The sequence below is a fragment of the Falco punctatus genome (genome assembly GCF_963210335.1).
Source record: "Falco punctatus genome assembly, chromosome: 10".
Taxonomy (NCBI): Eukaryota; Metazoa; Chordata; class Aves; order Falconiformes; family Falconidae; genus Falco; species Falco punctatus.
The window spans coordinates 8,091,050-8,114,456 of NC_137590.1; the positions used below are offsets into that span (position 1 = coordinate 8,091,050).

The 23,407-nt window shown below is 38.1% G+C and overlaps 1 long non-coding RNA gene across 1 annotated transcript in view; it reads right to left on the reverse strand.

Annotated features, from left to right (window-relative positions):
• LOC308070715 overlaps positions 1 to 23,407 on the reverse strand; it is a 52,538-nt gene continuing 29,131 nt past the window's right edge. Inside the window, exon 2 of the long non-coding RNA XR_013930812.1 lies at positions 1 to 23,407. This exon is cut by the window's right edge and continues 20,331 nt beyond it. This is a non-coding gene — a long non-coding RNA (uncharacterized lncRNA).

A 23,407-nucleotide genomic window follows, 5' to 3' on the forward strand; every position in this document is an offset into this window, starting at 1 on the left:
TTTTAAGGAGTGATAGGAATTATTGCAGCAATTGTCAAAAAGGTAAAAGCAATACTCAGATCGCAGGCAATTACAAGAATGATGCAAAATCAGGAAATCAGTTTTGTTCATCTTGTAGTTTTGATCTATGTACCTTTTGATTTTTAAAATCCACCTGCTCATCTTTCCAAGTTTTGCATCTCATTTCATATTGTCAGCCCCCGCCCCCCCCCCCCCCCCCCCCCCCCCCCCCCGAAATACAGAGGGAGATGATATTATTCTGCGGGTGCTTTCTTTCTTTTTCACACTTTTGTCTACTTCTGAACCTCCAATCCTATATCCACATTTTCCCAGCATATCAGTTCTGCTGTATCCCATCACATGCTCCTCCTCCCACAGCTCTTTGTCTTGTTCAGGTTCTTTAGTCCTCTTCACAGCAAGTGTTGCAATGAGGATGAACAAAAGAAGTGATCCCAGAAAACCTCAGAGGTAGGGAAGGGGAGAGGTGAAATTGCCCCAGATTCTGTTTTCCCTTTCTATTTTTCTAAGTTCTCTAATGGATGAAAAAGATCTCAGTCTGCCTGCCCGTCCCAATAAGCTGAGACTTTACCCCCAGGTAGGTCTGATATACTCCAGAGGGCACAAGCTTCTAACATGACAAGGTCTGACTAGGTCCAGCCAAACCCTGCCACTCACAAAACAAGAAAGTAAATCATAAGCATTTATAGCAGTGCTGTCATTCCCTGTACTAGAACTCTGTGAATCATAAATTCCATTGCTGGAATCTCAAACTACTATTTATATTCCAGGTACTGAACATATAGAGCAACTTCAGAAATTTCAGTATCAGTTTCCAGCAGCACAAATAAGTAACGCTTACAAGAATAAAAATTAAATAAACAATGTTAAAAATAATTTGCAACACACTCTGTGCTAACCGACAAACTCCCATATTTAATTCACTAAGGAATGCAACCAGATGAAGAATTAAGACATAGTACATACATGACTCAAAGCTGATGGAAACAAATCAGTCAAATGAATACTTGCCAGTAGTATTCACCCAACTCTCAGCCAGATAACTCATGATTTTGTTCTTAGTTCTGCAATATTTTAGTGTTTTTCTAAATGTGGTGACCCAGAAATGTCCAGCCGTAAGCTGGACTTAAGTTACTTCTAACAATTCGGACTCAAGACATGGAAGCAATCCTGCACAAATCTGTTCAGTATGTGACATAATCAGCAAAGCATGGTTGTTTGTGCCAAGATGATGCATATTTTGCCTATCTTCAGCCATTCTCACAAACCATATTAAAATCCTTTGTAAGCCAGATGGCTAGTGAGCGACAGATTGGCTGCTTCTGTCATATAAACGTAGAAACCAACAGATACCCTCACATGTCCTTTAAAAAATCTAGTCCTCATGAATGAAAGGTAATACTTTAAGTCAATCTTAAAACTCCAATTTCAGGTAAAGAACAAAAATCTATTATTGCTATCATTAAAATATCTTAAGATTTTGAATCCAATCAAAACACGGCGAGCCGGGCTCTTCCAGTTGGAGAAGGGGCTGGCTCACTGTATTTAATCCCTACAGTTGGCTATACCGCTCATGGTGCAAGAACAAGTCTTGACAGACGTCTCTTAGCTCCCCTGGCTGTTTTGCTCTCCATGCTACCAGCAGGTCTAGGCATGGGTTGTTTTTTTGTGTACAAAGGGTGGTATTGATGGAAACAAACAGTTGAGGCTTGTGGGACAAGTTCTTCAGGTGGCTTATGGGAAGGTGCTTGGGATTTTCCCTGTTCCTCTTCCTCCTCGTTGTTAGAGCTGACTCCCTCTATCCTCAGCAGAATTTACGTTAGAGTCAATCCATACCAGAAATGCTAATACTATGCCTATGGGAATTCAGAGGTGGCTTGTGAGACTTACTATTAGATCTTTATCAAAACATGGCTGATTTAGCAATTTGAAGTCAGATGCTCACTAAATAGGGTTTTCTTTTTCACCTTATTAGGATTTCTCTCATTGTAATTCTTTTAGCTGTAATTTCCTCAGATATCATTAATACTCTTCTTCACAAAACTTTTTGCATTATGCATTATTCACACCTTTAAATTGTTTTGCTATAAATTCCAACCTGAAATTTTATTAGTTTACATTCACATGACTCAAAGACTGAGAGGGCTATCCCTATTCTAGTCTGCCCCCTCAGATATCATGGGTCATTCAATATTACCTCCTTAACCATGTTTCAAGTCTCTCAGAAGTGTATCCAGTATTCACCAGCAGACAAGTCATGGAGAACCTTTCTCTGTGTTTGACAGTTTTTTCCAATGGTTTCAATAGTCACTGCTAAAAATAGATGTTTTTCTTATATCTGAATGGCTGTTTTAATCTCATACTCAGTTTTTGTTATGCTTTACTTCATATCTTAAATATTCTACTACTTATTCTTTTTCCCCCCCTCCAAATTATATATGGGAAACTATTCACTCCTTAGTCTCTCTCTCTTTGTTGTTTGTTTTTTTTTTTTCCCATGAATAATTTCTGTAGCAGTTTTCTAAAACCTTCTTACAACAGCAACAACTTTTCCAATTATGAATACCAGAGCTAATGGTATATTCCATTCCCAGACACATACATTTCTTTTGTACCATGTTTGGAATCTAGGGGAGTATTATATTACAAAGCAACTGAGGCAGGTGTACACCCGTCAGCCAACATTTGAATATCAGCCTTTATGCTGAATCTCCCAAGTATCGTGGTGCAGTAGGATAATCCACATGTCATCACATCTGTTCCAGTTGATTACACACCATATGCACTTTGCCTTAATGTCCACCATGACTGTAGTTACAGCTCTTGTATAAAATGTTCCCATACTTAAACACAGAGAAGTTCAGAAAGCAGTGGCAGCAGAAATTTTACTGGTGTGACCAAGGAAAAATCTGTAAATGCTTAAAGTGTGTGTAGGAATATCTGAAGGACACACAGAGATCAGCTCTTTGACCCCATAAATTAGGTGATGTTTGATACGCCAATAGAAGCGTTTTTAAAAGACATAGCCCTTACATCATACATAGATTTAAACATGTCAAAACGATTTTGTAACTGCTACATGATCCTATAAGGTCTTTCATATCACCAGAATCACAACAATTTTCAGTTATGAAATGATTTGTAATCTTACATATATAGTTCTTTGGTGATAAGGTTTATTCACTGAGAGTTACTTTGCAGTTTTAGTCTGACATCATATATTCCAGACCTAAGAGACAATAGACCGTGCCTTTTTTCTTTTCTTTTTTTAATGTGGATAGAGATGTCTAAGGTCAGGTCCTCTAAGGAGAATTTGGCCTTTAATGTTTTTTATTTCAGACTCTGATTCCAATTATAGTTGCAGTTCCACCCAACTTGAATATTTTTTTGTAAACAAAAGTTATGGGCTAAATTAATTTCTGGTTTGAATCACTGGACATGTATTGGGATAAATTTGGCTCAGTGAAATAATGACAGCAAAAAAGCTGAGCTACATGATTTTCTATGCTAAATACAAAGACTGGATCTAACTGTTTCTCTCAATCCTTTTTCTAGAAACATGAAAGCAATCCTTTTTTCTAGAAATGTGAAAATAAGGAAATGAACAAAAGGACCTGCCTGGCAGGAGAAATAAAGCTCTATCAGAGATGTCACATGCTGACTGTTAGATGATTTTCATATTCTTCATATCTGTTTTTACTCTTTGAAATACATGTAAAGCATTGTTGTCTCTATCTTCATTCAGAGCAGATTATGTTAAATTACTGATATTTCTAATTAGCAATATAAATAATTAAGCAACAGTACATGACAAGAGAATTACATTTTGAGCTACTGATGACATGCATTTGGTAGCGTTGGCAGAAACACATTATTGTGAAATGGAATTTAAAGTTGAAAAAAACTCAGTGAGAAGAACTGGAGAGAGTACAGTATGTTCAATGCCAGGTAATGCTGCTGTGAGTGTGAATTTCCTGACAGCCAGTCACAAAGTCTCTGCTTACACCAAGCAGGAGCATGCTGCTGTATAATACTGTACAATCTGCTGAGCACACAACTGTGCTACAGGCATATGGTGTTCACGTAATAGGAATGAGCAGTCAGGGACAAATCCTGAGCACATTTAGCCCCTTCTAGAGGAAGCAAGACATGATCATTTATGAGGCTATCACATGTCTACTGGAAGCAAAGTGACAGATGACACAAACCAATTTGTGATGATTTTGTGGTTGTAAAGTCTGAGAGGAGGAAGATGTTTGGAGAATTTAGGAATTATTCTATCTCACTAGCAGTGAGTATAGGCAGTTAAAAGCCATAGGATGCTACTAAAATCTTAAGAAGAAAGCAATCTTTTTATGATGATTGATGATCATTAGGACCAGAAGGGCTGTCCATGCCATTTAGTCCAACTCCCTGCCTCTGGAGGCAACCATGCCATGTAACCCTGTTCATATACTTATCAAACTCCATCTTAAAATCACTGAAGCTCTCTGCTTTCCCTGTTTTTATCAACAGTAGTTTCTGTTTTCATCTGGCCAATAGTGACACACTTTCTTGAATTTCACATCTAAATTCATTTCTATCAAAAAAATATTCATTGTTCTTAAGCTAGTTTTTCTTCCTCCTTTCCTAGTGTTTATTCCCTGAAGCACTGAAAACAAGAATCATCTGCCCCAACCTCAACTTTGCTAGACGAAGGACCTTTTTTTAGACATCTTTTGTAATTCAGGTGCTTTATTCCCCAGCTCACCCTTCCTCTACACTTCATCATCCTCTGTGCAGGGGCAACCAGAAGCATAAAAGGCATTTCATATGTGGTTTTGTTAATCTGCTTCACAATACTTTTAATATGTTATTATATCCACTGAAAATAATTTTCCTGGCACATCACAAAACTGTTTGCTGTTTTCATAGTCAGAAATTGTCAGATGGATATATATACCCCACCAAAAACCTGATATTTTGAACTGGGAAACTAGTTGTTGACCTGCTTTTATCCTATAAATGTGAATCAATGCATTCCCACTCAGTACAAAATAACTTACTACAATTCTTCTTTAATACAGATTAAATTTAAAATACAATCCCTATTGATTCAACTTACTTGGGAAAAATAGATTTGTTAAGAATTCCAAGAACAACTGGGTCGTAATGCTGTTTGCAGCACTTCCTCTTCAATCTACATCTGAGAAATTAATAACCCCAATTACAATAAAATACGAAAATCCACAGTGCAAAATTCACACTCTCCACATTTATCTGATCCCTTTATTTGCATCCCCTGTATTAGATCTGGCTATCCCAAATTGTGATTTGAATCTTTACAGAGCCATACCACATCCCCTCCATGTTCCTCTATTGCAGCTTTTGTGTAGAGTTACTTCATTTTAGAAACATGCTGTTTTGGGGTGACAAGCAAGTGGCCACTAGACAGGTTGTAAGCACTGTACATACATATAGATTGCTCCTTTGTTGCCTGCTCAGACCCATACAATGAATTCTGTTTAGAGTATGGTCACAGACTAAGATGAAGGAAAACTAATGGATATGGGCAGATGAGAGAGACATGTTTTCCTTTAAGTAAATACTGCAACGGTTTCTTGTCATAGTGTTAGAGTTGTACTATATCCAAGGGTAACTGGATATACTGGCTGCACTGTGGGTCACTATGAGATCTGTAGCAGGGCATTACCACACAGACAATGCTTGGCCCCAAATAGCTCAAAATCTTGAAGAGTGCATGAAATCTGAGAGAGACGCAGAACAACTGTTTCAGAAAGTTCTGTTCTGTCTTAAGCCACAAGGCCACATTGTAAATAAACAGTGAGGACAAGTCAAGGCCATCATTACATGAGTAAAAGTGTATAGAATTGGGTATTTCTACTCATGACCTTACATAACACCACCACCCAAAAAAAAAAAAAAGCTTTGTAAAAAACAACAGAGCAAGCATTGCAGCTACTAGTCAGCAGGGCAGTGGACTATTATCCACTTTATGGTAGTTCTGCTTTTAATCAACAAAAGTCTTATGAATGCTGGCTACAATGTTATTCCACTCCCAAAACTGCCATGTATGTTGATCCTCTAAACTGTGGTCAGAAAATGCTACAACACTGTTCGGCCCCCTTGGACCATGAGGGATGAGTCAGCAAAGGAGGGTGTCTGCAAGATGCTACATTGCATTTTGTGCCTTCCTCTGCTATGAAAACATCTCTGAGGTTTTCAAAAGAGCAGGAAAAGCTTAATTAATCTATTCTCTGTACTGGTCTGAAAAGCAGGCCAGAGAGATTAGTCAAGGGTCTGCCACAGATCTGCAGAATGCTCTGTGTCAGGGTTCCCGCTGAGGAAAAGCAGCCTCATGGCAATCTGTATACCAGCTATGCCCCAAAACCATGGTAAACAGCAGCAACGTGACTATTCAAAGACAGTGACATGATTTATGGCATTCAGTACTGTCATATGGCATATTTACACGGCACATACAGTATCACATCATGCTATCAAACCATTTCAGTACTTTTCAGTGAAAAAGAAAATTATGTTATTTCCTTATATTAAGTGAAAGAAAAGCTCAGGAACTGCCTAAAGCTGAGTATTTCACAAACAAGCACATCTGACACAAACACCTTCAGGTATCCAGTACTTTCCAAATTTGTACTTGCATCTTTTCCAACTGAACTCTTCCACTGAACGTGCAAAAACTTCTGCAATGCACAGGGATAAAAGTAAAGCAGCAAACACTTCAGACAAAGAGATTTGTTCCTTTTTCTTGATTACCAGTTTAAAGGGAGAAAAAATAGGCCAGGAATGAGATTAGCATGGAGGAAAGGAGTTCATAAAACCCACTGTAAATCTCTGGTTGCACTGGAGAATTCTGGTTGCTTTCAAGTGAGAAGGGACTCAGAAACATCGTACTGTTTGTGTTTTGGAAAGACACAGTCAGTCACTGCTGTCATCCAGACTACACGGATAACCTCAGCTGTTCATGGCAAGTTCTGGTTCCAGACTCACTGCAAGCTAGGCTTAGAAGAAAGTTCAAAAAATCATCTAGTAAAGTGTTAAGATGGGACTGCTTTCACATTTACTATCATATTGAGAGAGGCTGCAGAGACAAGCTTATTCCAGCTGCTGAGGTGCTTGACATTGAGCCTGATTACCATTACTATACCACAGTATTCTCTGTAAGATGTTTCTCTTTGCTTTGCCCTGCCCCCCCCCTTCCCACTTCCAACAAATTTCTTCTTTTTCACAGAGAACACATTATCACAGGTTTCCAAGTGTTAATGATTTACATTAAATAAACAAGAGCATGTCACTGAAAACCTTATCAAAAGACCTAAAAAATGCCATGCACATGTCAGATTGTTGCATGATTTGGAGAATGAAAGATTTGCTTGAATGTTTCGGGCTTTTGGCATCAACTGTGACCTCAGATAGATGTCCCATCCAGCTGTCAGATTACAGCAATGTTGTATGACACACAGTCTTCTGGAACAAGATACAAGCCTTGACATTTGGCATACTGCTAACCTTAGCAGCCCTTGCCCAGTTTAAGAAGTGGCCTAGGGAGTGCACTTCATTCTATTATAGCCAACTGATTACTAAATCTCATTTCCAGAACCAAATAAAAATGAAAGTTTCATTTTCAAATCATTATCACAATGGTTTTTAAACAAGTTTCACTTAGCTTTTACATTGATCATCCTGATTAAACTAATGTTAAGGACCTTTGCAGATGGTCTGAAGCTAAGTATAACAGGAATCTGAACCTAATCCTCAGATCAAGATACTCACAAGCTTCAGTGACATTTCATTAGAACTCAGATATATGTGAGGTTTAAATCTTCTGTCTTCCTTAATGTTCTCTGTCAACATGTAGATTGAAACTAATGTTAACAAAACTGATTCAGCTGTGATTTTGCATGTCTACTATAACTATAAATGTTTTTCTCCATTTTATTTGGGGTTTCAGTGATATGATGATAATACAAATCATATGGAATAGATCTATACGGACATATATAGAAATATAAGGAAAACTCTAAGTTTCCATAGTTTCTACTTTCATTCCACTCTTCAAAGGTAAGACATTTGTCAAATAGCTTCATAAGTTTATGGTCAATTTGAGTTGTTTCTTAATCGGATCCTGCTCTAATGTTGAGGCAAAACGGGTATGATGAATCTGTGGCTTCCTTTGGTACTATCGACCAGCACACAAAACTCACAAGCCAACAAATGTCATTTATTTACCTAAGAGGTGACCTCCAGAGAGTAACATCAACACCTTGTACACATTCACGTAGCTAGATTATGGTGAAACTACATCTTTGTGGTAATCTTTCGTGGAAGCCAACTCCTAGTATCACAAGCCTACACTGTTCCTCGCCAGTACAAGGTTCCTGTGTTGATGCTAATGATTTCAGATTTTATCCCATGTAAACATTTGGCTTCTGAACTGATGCAGTCTCAAGATTCACAATTTTACATCAAAACAATGCAAAATTGAAAGGTTTCTCTATGGGTTTTACATGGCTTCACTATTTTGTTGTATTCTCTTCAGGTTTTCATAAAGAATCCTTAACTCCAGTATATGAAAATGCAGCCAGATAAGCAGCTGGAAGTCAGTATTAGCTGTCACAAATTAAGTAAACAGAAATATTTGTAAACACATGCAAGCAGTCTTGAAAATCCAGCTCACATCATCCGTATATCTCATATATCAGTCTGTCTTGGATAATGAAATAAACACTGTTTGAAAAGTCAGTTAGCCAATCTAACAACAAGAACAAACCAAACAAACAAAAACCCACACACAGAGAGCAAAAGACAGCTAAAAAGTTTTAATTTGACAGGAGTAGCAATCCATTTAATTTGCTTGCCTTTCCATGGGGAGCCAGTTTTACCTTGTTTTAAGTTGCTTTGTCATTTTTCGTTCCATCCCCAAATATATTAATGTTAAATAACACTATGCACTTCTAGCCGGTTGTGAAGTACTTGCAAATAAGCTTTTGCTATTGAGTGTCCAAAGCCAAGAATAATAATCTCTGAACCTTACTGAATTAATTTATACTCTGTTTGTTTATAAAATCTGAAGAATTTGTATTTTCCCAAAGCAGGTATCCTGGCTTGCTCTGCTAGCTTTGTGCATGTGCTGCCCTTTGATTACTGGGTGTAAGGCACACAGAATTCCCTGTGTCTGGTCACTTTCTAAAGAACAGGAAGTCCACATTCACCAAGACATTTTTGATGGTATCATTTTTATCACTAATAGGATGAGGAGTAGCCATGAAAACAGACTAATTATTGGGAAGATAATTTCCTTCAATAACTTATCACAGAGCCTGTAAATGAGGTATACACTGTAGGTACAGTATTGCTGTCCTCTAAGACTGGAACAGCTGAGTATCACTCAAACCTGGAAGGTCACACACATTGCAGGATGAAAGGTTCCTTTAGTATACAGAAATAAACCATCAAGTGAATGTAGCTGGCAACTGAACCGGGTGACTAAAGCTTGATTCATTGCGTATGTGATATGGATTAATGCACACAAACAGAAAATGAGAGTTTGACTTCCTGGTCAGCTGTGACTGCCTTTATTTTTCAGTCTTGCTGTAACACTTGAAAAAGGTACAGGTCAGAGGTGGATCAGAACCTTCTACCCATTTTTGCACAGGACAAGATGTAATACATTACATCAGTCTGCACAACTAGACTGCAGCTAGAGGAACCTCTTCTAGGTGTTTCTAAGCATATTAGCAGGTCAAAAGAGCATACTGCAGTTACTTATCCTGATCTACTATGTAAAACAAGTCACTGGATTTCTTTCAGTTAATTCCTCCATCAGTAACTGCAGCTGAGGTTGAATAGATTATTTTAGAAAAATATTTCTAGGATTGTGTAGATAAAAAAATCTAATAAAATGTCTGTTGTTTTTTTTTTAACTGTTAAAAATGTTACTTATTGCTCATTGAATGTCTGACTTCAGATCCCAATATTGATTCATAATGTGTATCGTACCTTACAGTGAGAGGCCCTAAATCAGATCTGATCTGGTTTGGGAAATATGAAAGAAATAAAGTTCTTTTAATTTCTCCTTTAGGACACTTTAGTCCTTTTCTTAGCTCTTTCTGAATTTTCTGAGTTGTTTCAAGCCAGTGCTAGAATAAGAATGCTGATTTTATAATATGAACACCTTTAGCCTCTAGGAAGATAAATGAGACCAACTGTCTCATTCCTGTAGGCTACAAAGTAGCTGTTCAGTGTAGACTACTGTTTAGGTAATAACTGCCAGTTGGATTAGAACTCATAAGCTATATACAAAAAATCTGTCTAGTTCATTATCAAGACTACTGAGCCTGTTATTCTCCAGCAGACATTTTACATTTAGTCCATGAAAATCTTTTCCTTCCTAAAATTCACTTCGGAAAATTCTTATTTATGAACTGAAACAACTGAAATTGGAATAGACAAATATGCAAGCTGACCACAAAACTGTCTTTACTTAAGAAAATGGTTGAACTCCAAATCCAGGGCATATCCTTGCATCTGAGACAGACAAGAAAAACAATTTTAAAGCCACATGCTTGTTACGGCAGATAGATACTTCCCTAGAAAGAGCTATCTAGTGGTTCCTTCCTTTGTTCTAATTTCAAACCAGAGCAACACTAAAAAAACGCACCTGCTATGTAGTTACTCCACTGAGGTCATTATGACAGCCTGTACCTAGTTTCTGACTTAAAAGGATGTCACACGTACTCCCTAGTGAACAGGAAACTGCGTGAATGCTTCTTGTGGTTTTGAGTTTCAGATCACACTATTGGTAATATAGCAAAGACATGTTACCTTTACATTATTTGGTTGGTTTTTTTCCAGTCAATGTCCTATTTTCTATAACAGGGCAACTAAACAGTTTTACAGAATTTCTGCACTGCAGTCAGAGACACAATTACAACATGAGTTAGCAATAGCAATGGGAAAGTAGAGGCATGAAATTCAATACAACTTATTATTTGCATACATCCACCAAGTTCCTAATGTGCTTAGACAATCTTTTGTAAAGTTTACACTGCCATTCCATCATTGCTATTGTTTAAAGGTAGCTTAACCATGCCTGTACATGTTGCATTCGTGCCTCTGATTTAGTGTAGACATACCCTCAGGGCTTGTTTGAATTAGGATCTCAGTCATGATTATAGCTGAGTAAAGTCCAAGCACCTAGTGTAGACGTGACCTAAAATCATGCTGTGCTGGCTTGAATTGCTGCAGTTATCCTGATACAGCTCTACCCGCTTGTAAAATTTGGATCCAGTAACAGAGCATATTGGACTTAGTGACTGCTAAAACCCTTTGCAATGTGGCCTGAGCAGAGACAAAGATTAGGCCAGCTAAACATGAGCGGTTACAGTGGGAGTTTAGTTTGAATAACAACCACCATCTCAATGCTGACAAACTGACTGCTTGGATGTTTTTTCTAGGAATAACTGCAAGCAATATATTTGGCACCAGATTACTACACAGCATTTTCTCATTTTCAGAATAAAATTTCAGAAGTACATCACCATCACATCCTTCCCTCTTTGCTCATAATTCAATGAAAGAACACTCACTAGTCCTGCCACGTACAGCTCATTAACTTTGTCATTTATGGTGCCTTCACAAGCCATGGCACATGTTCAAATTTCCTGCAACACGTAAAGCAATTCTCCCTCTAGAGTGGCAGCCTCCAATAGAGAAGAAAACACGGAGTATGGGTGTCTGGCAGTGCTCCACATGAAGAATGCACACAATTAAGGATGGACACAACTCAGAACTAGATCTGTAGACAGCAAACTTAGAACACATATCCTACTTGAACAGAGGTTTTTGGCAAATAACTAAGAAAAAGCCAAATCAGTTTAAAAGAAGAAGAAAAAAACCCAAACAACTAAGAAAACCACCAGTTAAGCACAGTTAGTAACTTCCTAACTTTTATAGTCATATTCTGAAGCTTTCATGAAGCTGAGAACTGCAGCATTCTCTATACCCATAGTTCATTTTTCTGCAATAAGACCCCACTCCTATATTATATGTTATTGCTACCTTCTTAAATCCCATATTCCTACCTCTCCAATTCCTTACTCCCTATGTCTGAAGACCATTCCCTTCCCACAAAGAAAGCTGGAATTCTCAGGCTGTGAATCACATTGTATCTGAGGACCACCACTTCCTTTACAAGCTAGTTAAGGCACCTCAACTAACATGCAGTGAAGTTTTTCCCATGTCCATAAATTTCATTTCACTATATTGCTGCAGTTAGCTTCTGAATTCTGGACAGGACCTTTTCAACTCTAAGTCAAGCATGCAAGATGAACCCACCTCTAGTATTCAAGCCTTCATAGTCCTGGTCCCACAATTGTCTGCACATTTAGGACAGTAAGTCAGGGTACCCTAAATACCCCTTCACAGTTATACTATCAAATGAAGTTCCCTTCCTCATTATATGAACTTGTGCACCACTGTCACCCTGAAATAATTAGGGATTGAACCCCTACAGAAATTCACTGAACGTAGTGTTTGGCCACAGGGTGTCCGGCCATATCTAGGTACTAATATCTCAGGTAAAGGTACTGATACTAGAGCTACCATGGTTTTGCCTTTCTTGGTGATCTTTGTTATCTCTGTGTCAGAATAAACCAGTCTAAAGAAAAGACACTGATTCATCATTTCAATAAAAATGTAAATTGATATGAGTCTTCAGCAGAATCTCACACTTCTATAAATTTTAGACATATCATTTTTCACTCTCTAATCCTGAGTACAGTAACTATGAGGCTGCGCTTCCATGCACATGCAGCCCTCTTTTCTCTCCAGTCCTCAGCCACTCGTTCTTCTACACATCCTACATGTCAGAATGCAATCATCTTTTTGACTGAGCCGTGAACAGGAATGGCAAACTGATCCAGCTTTAAGAAACGCTTTTTGCAGTATTTTATTTAAGCTGGATCACTTTCTCTGATCTGATTCAAAATTCAGTATCGCATGCATCTGTGATGGCATGAGTGATAAAGTGATCTACGCTGTGCACGGACATGCAGAAGGCTGGGGCTGCAGACAAATATTCAAGACTGCTAGCAAAGACTCAATCTCACGCAACCACATCCTTACTGTATTTGTGGCCAGAAAATGCAGGATAAACTCATGTTTTGCACCAACCACCCTAGCTCAGTCCATGGTTAGACCTTTGGCAGTAACGCTCCTTCAGAATTTGCCACCCCTTCCTGTCTTGCTCCCAGCTGCTTATTTCTCACTTTGTGCTTCCCCGTCTGTGCTAGCACAGCTGCTTTTGCTCTGAACAGGTCAAAGAAGAAACAAGCAATGAAGCAGTTACTGATCAGGGGCACCATTCCCTGATGTGACTCTTGCAGTGGTTGGGGACAACAGAAGGGTGAGAACAAGTGACCAGGACATGGAAAACGAATAGACAACAGTGCTTTCTGAAGCTAACAGTGCTGCCAAAACATTGTTCACAATCACTGTATCTCCAGAGTAATGAGAGAGCAAAAAGCAACTGAGGACAAGTTTTCAGGAGCAGCTGAGGATCATAGTCATTACAGAAAGAACTCTCTACAACAGACAGTATAGCTGATTTTACATCACAGACTTCTTGATCCTCCTTACAGGTGGCAGAGCAATAAAAGTACGCCAGGGGTAGAATGAAGCATAAACCAGCTTCCCAGAACATAACACTGTTTAATATACAATCTTTACACAAAGGTCTCCAGCAAACTACTACAAGTTACATCCAGGACTGTTCCGAATTCTGAGTTTCAGGGAATTGAAATGGAGGTTAAATCACCCCTACCTGCCAGTTGCAAACTCAGCATAACCGAGGATATAGCCCCTTGACCTCTCTCTGATTTAGTCCCAGAACACTGCTATTGCCAGCCAATGACCCTGAGCTATGTATTTAGAAGAAGAGTTGGAGCACTCTGTAGAACATTCCTATGAATCACATAACCCAAAAAGAATGTGGTTTTACAATCTTTTTTACCAGTGGGGGAAGAATTTACTGGCACCAAAACTTGAATCCAGATGTTTTCATCAGGCACGATTTTGTTTTTCTTTGCATTCAATCATGACATTGAATACTGCCTACAGTTGCATTAAATTAATGCAGTTACAAACAGAAAACATTCCTGACACATTTTCATTTACTTTGCAATATGCATTTACTTAGTTCCAGCAACACAACAATTCACTCTGGCACCATTTCAGTTTAACACTTCAAAAAGACTGAAATTTAGCTAATGGTATATTTACAGCAAAGTAATTTTTCCTGCATTTTCCCTTTATGTAAGCCCCGCTGGTGACCACATACAGAGGCATATAGATATGCCTACACATACAAAGATTTATAAACTGAATAGCCATTTAAAACTAAAAAAAATTAATTAATTCTTGTTCCAAAATCCAGCAGCTGGCCAGACTTAAGCAGATCCGACATACCATAAAAAGTGACAGTGGGATCACCCCCACAAAGTTAAACACATATACTGTGGCCTGAAAGTTCAGTCCTGAGAGAATAAACTTCAAATTCAATTTCCAAACGGATCTGGACTAGTAAGATTCCATAGGAAATCTTCTCAGGAACCCTTACTGAATAGGCATAAAATGACCAACTGAAAGACATTTAATGTCCCACCTAAATTAATTCACAGGTGCTGGGAAAATTATATGCAAACATTTCATGATTTTTTTTCAGTCAATAAAAAGTGAGGAAAAAATAGTTGATATCTAAGTAAGTTTTTTCATTTGTTTTTCTCACAGAACAGCAGAAAATTGTGTTACATTTCATGTGCTTTTAAGAAATGTAAACACAATGAGGACAGCTAACTGCACAAAGCTGCTTAATCCTCTGGAGAAAGCAAAGTTTACCCTCTCAAAACTGTATCTTAACCACAAGGTCGTATTGTATGTCGGCTCTGCATTAAGACCTTATGTGTGAAACATTAGACAGGCACTCAAAGAGAGATCAACTAAAAAATGATTTTTTATTGAAAAGCATGAAGATTAATGGGAGTTGGATATGTTATTCATTTATCTCTTGTTGTTTCTATACTGCAAGTCACGAGGTGTAACAGAAGGAAGTCAGCTGAGTAGGACCATTTAACAGAAACGATTGGTATGGAGAACCGAGCAGTCACACTGAATGTCTGTCAGGAGTTTACTTGGGACTAACTCCAGTGTCTTCTCATGAACAGAATTTCCATTTACAGTTGGAGCTGCCCACCAAGCTCCTGTACATCTTCAGTTCCATTTCATCTGAAAGAATCCCAGTATATGCACTGTAAGACCAGCCCACAACACCAGCCAGACTGCAAGTGTCAACAGCTGGCAGATTCACCTCAAAAGCAGACTCTTGACCTTGTCCAAAATATCAATGTATGTGCATCCTTTTAATTTTCCAGCACAGATAATAATTATGCAACATGAACAGAAGCTATCTAAGATCTACAAGTAAGGCAGCTGACCACATATTACATTTGGGAGCAAAGAAACTTTGGAAGAGAGCCACACACATCTGCACAACATAATTAATTAAAATTAAAATTGATATGAATTGTGGCTGTTGTTTTTCATGTGTTCTTGTCAATATTTATTTTCTATGAAAAGGTTTTTTTACCAGTGGGTACTTATCCACAGATTAACTGCACCTTCTTGGACATTTTACATAAATTGTCAGGCAGCAAGATAATAGTGTGAAGATAAGTAGCATAACTGGAACAGATGGTAATGTGAGCCAATAAAGTGATGAGACAGAGAATAAATTAAAAGCAACCTTCATTTTAGAAAGCTGGTAACTTGTCCATCTTTCATTTGAATTATCCAGCTGTACTTTGAGTACGGTACGATCCCAATTTTAGATAAATTCTAAAGAAGGGAGTTGTAGAGCAGGTAACTACTGCACCAATATTTTGTGGCATTCTGTAGAAGATGTAACAGGTATAAGTGCAGTATTGTTTGTACAGTGATGTCAATCTTTCTTTTCTCAAAGATCCTGGGAATGTATAAATTGTTCTGATGGCTTCCTGAAACAAGTTGCAACTAGTCTTTCATGAGGCAGAAAAAATAGGCTTTAATAAATCTAGTGTTTATGCAGAAAATAACTTCCCTATTATTCAAGTTGTACCCTGGCTGATTTCAGAACTGGTCTGTGCTTGCGCTAAATGCACTGAATGCTAATAAAAACCGTCTTGGATTAGAAATAGGACTCTTTATTCAGCATTCCAAATGGAGACATTCAGATGACTGAACAGTTCATTTAGCGCTTTGATTTTATTCAGAAACATTGTTTCCATTGCATGCATTTATGAACTGGCAAAAAACTCCATCCCAGGACTGTACAATAATGTTTTCATTGCTGTTTCATCCACGCCAGTAAAAATTATCTCATAAAGACAAATATCCACAATATATAGTACAAATAGAAGCTTCCTCATTTGGTATGTGCTCAGTTGCATCATGGCCTACTTTCCACCATATTAGGATGCCTAATGTATTTGCCATAGTGGGCAGGGACAGCTAAGTCAATTTTCTTGAATATAGTCTAAAACTAAACTTGAATTTTGCATAAATGCAGCTTTTCAGCACTATTTTTTCTTCTTTTTTATGTTTATTGTAGTATCACTTCTGCTTGCAGATGTTGAACAACTCTGTAGACAACCTTAATGTTTCATGGTCACTTTCCAAGCAACTGATGAGGCCTATTTCTCCTCTAGAGTGGCTTCAGAGTAGCTGTTGCAGCTATACATGTAGAAATCTAGTATAAGTGAACAGAAAAGAAGTCATTTTTTAACTGCTTGTAAACTAAGGAATTTTTAACATATATAGTTTACAGCAGAAATCTTTGTTTCAAGTGACAGAAGCATTGATAAACTTCCACCATGACAGAAAGCAATATAGAAATAATGCTTGTTCCCCAAGGAATTTTGTAAGTCAGAATGACTTTGCTATTCATCCAAATTAAAACTGCCCTCTGGTGAGTTTGGAATCCAAAACCATCCCAGTTCATGGCTTAATGGTACAGGGAAGGACAGAAAAGTGTACACTAAAAGAGACACTGGTCAGTGCTCTAGGCATCCAATAGTCAGAAGTTAGTCTATTCATAATAAAGTAAAGGAGGTTTTGCAGAGGACAGTACAAGGCATCTTCTTTTCCAATGACTGTAAAGCTGAGTAGATTGCTAATTCTGTGTCCAGGATAGATGCCCTCTGTAGTACAGATTACACATCCAGTAGGGATTTTAAATGTGAAGCAAAGTATGACTGAAAAAAATTGAGAAAGCCAGTTGCCTAAGGATCAGGTTTTGCTTTGTCTTGACTTTAGATGATCAATGCAGGCAGGGCACAAATAGCCTGCGGGAAATCAGGATTAGTTGGGTCCATATAGGAGTACAGGGGCAGTTTCCTGCACTGTCTTTACAGAGAAGGCAGACACAAGGGAAATTCATGGCTTGACAATCCCTGCATGCAGCCTACAGAACCAGTTGTACAGAATGAGTCATGTCATGAGGGCAGAAAGCTGCATTCCCAGCAGGACGTGAGAAAAGGTGACAAAATTCTGCATTTTTCCAAAAGGCAGCACGCTGCTTACCTCAGTTATATAGCCAAACTTTCCCTCTTCTCTGAAATATGTATCTCTTATCTGGCAACAATCAGCAACACTGGAACTGATCCTCCTTAATATGAATTATATTTTGGTAATAATTCCTGGTTTTCAACTACAACACTTCCTAGATACAAAAATGCTATCACACAAAGCAGATGCAATGCTATGGCCATGAATACAGGCCAAGAATAATAATTATAAATTTCACTGTGTCAATCTGACCTACTCTTTCCTTTTCATTAGATTCTCCAGACCATTTTAGTACAGAATACAACTAATGTCTCCTGAGTCACAGCTGTAACAAATACCTCCATCAATTCTATGTTGTTAGGATAAGAATATATTTTTGGCCTATAAAGCTTTTTTGGTAAGGTAATGCATCTCTTTCCAAATTGTCTGAAAAAACTTCCTCATTTCCTACTTTGGCAATTTTGGAGGAAAACAGCTTCCAAATCACAACAGATTAATGTTCTTAGCTAAGCATGTATTCAAGATTCTCTATGAGTTTTGTGTATGGGTGGCAGATCCAGCACCTTCATATGGATACAGAAAAATTAAGCCACAACTTTTCCATCATTATATGAACACTTTGAGTTCATACAGTTGTCAGTTATTGTGAGGTAGAAAAGCCAGAGGTGGCTTTCTGCTCCTAACTAGAGGGAAGGTGGTAGCCATATATACATGCCAAAGAACCCTTGCAGGGGAAGCATTGATTTTAGTGCCCTGAAATACCATTTCCATTTATTGTTATTTGTGTATTTCAACATGCCACACAGCAAGCGGTCACACCAAATTCAATTACACAAAAACCTCCAAAGAAACATTACCATCAGAGGCCAAACCTGTAAAAAAAGGCTTGTTGAAAACTGCTCCGACAGCCCTTCAGCAGATGTGCTGTCAAGGCAGTAGTAACCTACACAGTGACTCAGTCGCTACGCTGCCGTCAAAGCATATTACACAACTTAGCAGGTTGTTGTTTGCAACCTCAGAAATATCATAGCCAGAAAGACTGGGAAACAGAGGCTCAGCCTCCCAACAAGATTCATGAGGAATACACGTCAGAGTTTGCTTTAGATTTTGTAAGCCACTAATTCTCAGTACTTTTTCCAAGCTCCAGTGCAGGCCTGTGTGGTTCACCAATGCACACAAACTGTTATCAAATGGATCACACTGGTATACACACTGGTAGCTAACTATCATATATCAGGATATTCAGGCTGCGGAAGGACACTGTGTTTCTGAGGAGTGAGGATTTGAAGTTGGTATTCCTTTTAAAATAAATCTCAACTTGGTCCAAAAGAAGAGACGATTCTGGCTGACAGTAAAGAGGTAATTTATTGTCTCTGAGATATCTTTAAAGAAAAGTTGAGCACCTAATAAAAAAAAGTACAGGTCAGTTAAGACTTAGCCCTTACCGTGAAATCAGCTGAAGAAAATGGTAGGGGAAAACGCAAATGGAACTGCTGAACACTGTCAGTGAAGGCCCAAAATGATAGCAGGAAAATTCATACACTCTCCTCATCCTCACTAGCTGGGTCACAGAAAATGCAGTTGACCCTAATACCTTGAAAACAAGCACACCAACTGGTACTGAACACTTAGTACAAGCAACATAAAGAAACTTAACCTTAACACTAAAATGCAAAATAGTGAGGACTGTTCACTTCATCAGTGTTGTTCTCAGAAGAAAGTAGTGAATCATGTCTTTACAAAGCAACCTCATTTGCTTTTAGAGTCGGAAAGAGAATGTTCAAAATACAATATTAGAACACACTAGTTCCTCTCTGTTTTCTTTGATGGAGAAATTTATCTTTAACATATTATGTGGTGAAAGTAAATTAGCATGATCAATATTCCTGAAAAACTACATTGTGGCTTTGAAACCGTCCATTGGTACAAGATCAAGTAGTCAGCCAAAGTACTCTGATATATTCTGAGTAAAGCAGGCTTAGTTAAAATGCCTTAGGGAATGAGCTACACACTGCTCCTTCTATAGGCTGTTGAAAGAAGCAAACTACATTCCCTGCAACCTCTGTCACTAGGTGTTGGCAGGTTGCCCACCCATTCCAGCTGGCCCCACAGTTTTGGGATTGTGCAGTGAAACCCACATGCCTGTTGTTTGCCACAATGGCAGAATGTAAATATACTTCTTCCAGAGTTCAGGTATGTCCCTGCCCTTTTCATAGGTATAGGGCAAGCCCCAGAGTTGCAGCAAGATTTCAAGATGCCACAAGAGGTCTAGACCAGATGCCTTTTTGTTATTGAGACCTTGGCACTCCAAAGCAACTGTCTCACAGTTTAGGCAGGAATATTCTGAATAGTTAAAAGTTATGATGGCTCACTTTATCACGCACATCTCTAACTACTACTGTCGGTCTCACCAATCACTGTTAAATAGCTCAGCATTTTCAGCAGTACATTGACTTCCTAAATGTTTGAGTTACACAGTGCCTGTTACACAGGCAGAGTTACACATCCTGCTTCAAGCAAGAGTTTGAACAAGTTTATCAACGAAGGTCCCTTTCAACCGCTATCTCTATTAGTCTCTTAAATAAACACAAGACTGACATCTTGATCTCAAGACAAAAACAAATGTTCATGTGTCAATAAAAACAAATATTCATGTGTCAATATAGCAATTCCTGGCTGGGGAACAGGCATGCAGCCTTATTTCAGTAAAACCTGAACACAGTCTAAAAATGTGTGGTCTAAAATATTACCAGCTTCTACCTATTCTGAGATGGATCTGCATTTTTAACTATTTCAAGGCTAGTTAGGTTGCAAGTCCTATAAATATTACACAGATTACCATAATTATGTTATGTTGGTATTTGAACCCTGTCAGTGGGTAAGCTTACACTATGCACCTAACCTCGCAGTATTCAGCTGCTTTTCACTGCTATTGAAAACCTTTACCATGCTTTTTAAAATCACCCCGTACTTGGGGTTCAATCAAATCTTCCCAACATAGCACTATGCTCATTATCATCCTACTTCTTAAACATTCCCTCTCTCTCAGCTCCCACCCTTTTTTTATCTTCCCACAAGGTACACACCTGTGTAACTCTTAAGACAAAAAAGCAAAGTAAACAACCTCATAGCATCGTGACTGAACTCTCAGGGTACAGTATGTACAGCACTTCCAGATCTGACAGTTGACAGTACTTATTTTGGACACATTTGCTGATAAGGATGAATGAGTTTGTACATTTCCTCAAAAACTCTATGTTCCATTAATAAGCACCTGAGAGGAGTGACTAGTCTAGCAATAATCCTGACACACCATTCCACCGCTCAACTTCCTGAAGTACATCTTCTAGAGAGCCAGCTAGTTATCCCATCAAGATCACATGAATACTTTGCTGGGATATTTTTGGCACATTTCCTGGCTTAATGCAGAGTTAAGCTTTTTATTTTAAAGCAGCATCCATCATCAGAAGGGGTTGAGAGGTTGTCACACATTTCAGGCATATGGTTTAAGCCTGTAAAGGTCTCATGTGTATATAAAGTTATTTCACATATTTAAGCACTTCAGGGGCAGATATTTTGAGTTTCATGACACGACTGATATAAAAATGTAGGAGGTTGAATTGCAATCCCTTCTTTTACTTCCTCTGTTTCTTCTTAGGTCTTCACAGTGCCACATTAAAGGAACCTTCATCTCAGAGGAATCAGAAACTTCCAAAAGTGAGATGTAAACAGAGTTTGGAAACGATATTCAACAATACCAGTAGCAAAAATCTATATGAAAAAAAACCTTTTTCCTGTGTGACAGTTTTTCATTACAATTCCTATCTGTGGACAATGTTGCTACATTGATGTGAGATTTGTATCACTGGAGATAAGTTTGCATTAAATAAATAAATAAATAATGGAACAACTCCTCGGAAACAGAGAGAAGGCAGTGGCTAATAACAAAGTACACCATTGGGTGGCAGAGTCAAACAGACATGAGGTCTAGAAAATACCATTTTTCTCTTTGATCTTCTTGTGTACCTAATACAGACTCTGTAGCAACAGCTAACATAAATGATAAAAAGATACACCGAAGATTGTTCAGGGAAACATAAGGCAGAAATAGTTTATCCAAAGTCACTCATGAATTCAGTGGTAGTCAGGAATAATCTTGAAATTTTTCACAAGCTGGTGACACAAATACAACACTTACTCAAGATTAAAATCTAAATATTAATCTGAATTCTTAAATCCCTGGCTTTGGAGATTTTTAAATTCATAATGATATTATTTGAGTCCTTCTGTGTTTAACAGCTAAGGGATGAATAATATATAGTAATATAAACCTAAGCTTTCATCAAAGGGCCAGATTACCATGTAAATCTATGTGTGCCATTTACATCCTCTGTTATTCAAAGCATGATACTAAGATGGGAGGGATCTGCTGTACTACGATAAAGACTCCAAGAATTTAAAGGATGTTTCTGCATCCAGGACTTGGTAAGTTTCTACCATCTTTTCCATTAAACATAAAGGATCGAATTCTGTTCCTTTTTTACAACAGGATTTTTATATGAGTAAGGACTCTATAATCACTGAACAGGAAAGCTGCACTTTGATCCATTAAATAAATGTGCACTGTTAGCTGAGTAACTTTCACAGTGTAGGTACAACCTGTATAAGAACTGTGCAAAGTCCCCAAAATTTTCAGAAAACTTCTGTCACTAGAAAAGGTTATTTCTTGTACAAATGGATTGGGTAAGACTCAGGCTTTCTGAGCAGTTTGGCAACCAACTGGGCTCTTCAGAATGTCCTTGGCATATCTTACTGCTGTCTTCAAAAGACACTGCAGACCAGTTACCATGCCCAGTTACTGGAGATGGTAGACCTTCATAATACAGCTGAAATTTAACTGAATAGGTAGCAATGCCACTATGTATCCAAGGGGAAATGGTTTGCCTGAGCTTCCAAGTCTCATCATTTTGCAGGCAGTACCTATGCAAAACTTACTCAACAAGGTAAGGATATCATCCACATCAAGACCACTTCTGGTTTTTTATTAACAAACAGAAAAATATTACTACTGCCAATGCCTCCATTTCCTGGGAGAGGGTAGCAAAAAAGACTTTGTAATAAATTATTACTCACTTTTTTGTGGGATTACTAGTCAGATATTACACATACAGAGAGAAGGGGTAAAGCAAGTAGAAAAATCCTGGAAAGAAGTCAAGCAAAACACTATCATCCAAACATTATTTTACACTACATGGACAAGGGAAAACCCAAAACATCATTAACACTGCTTTCAAAAAAAAAAAAAAAAAACCACAATAAACATCACCTTTTGCTCTGCTTATAAAAATGTTAGTTCCACAGTTAAAATACCAAGAAATGACATAAAATAATACATCATCAGAGACAGCAGGGCAAGGAGAGAAAAGAAAAAAATATTTTCTCCAACTATACAGTGCACTTTCTCTCCTGGGGCCATGGGAAGTCTTGTGTGAGTTCCCTTCTTAGCTGAAGCTCAGGGCCTCCTCCACTGAAGCCCTCAAAGAGTTTAGAGAAGTCACTTTTTACTCCAGCACATTTGCAACTCTCAAATCATTACAAATGACTATACCAGCAATACATTCTGGTATCAGGCCCTTCGAGGCTTTTGCTAGAAATGGTTATTAAGTATCAGCAAGAGTATATAAACCAGCACAACCTGAAATCAAATGCCTGCTCTGTTACAGGAGCATATTATGTTTCAATACCAGCAACAGCCTCGTATATCTGCTGA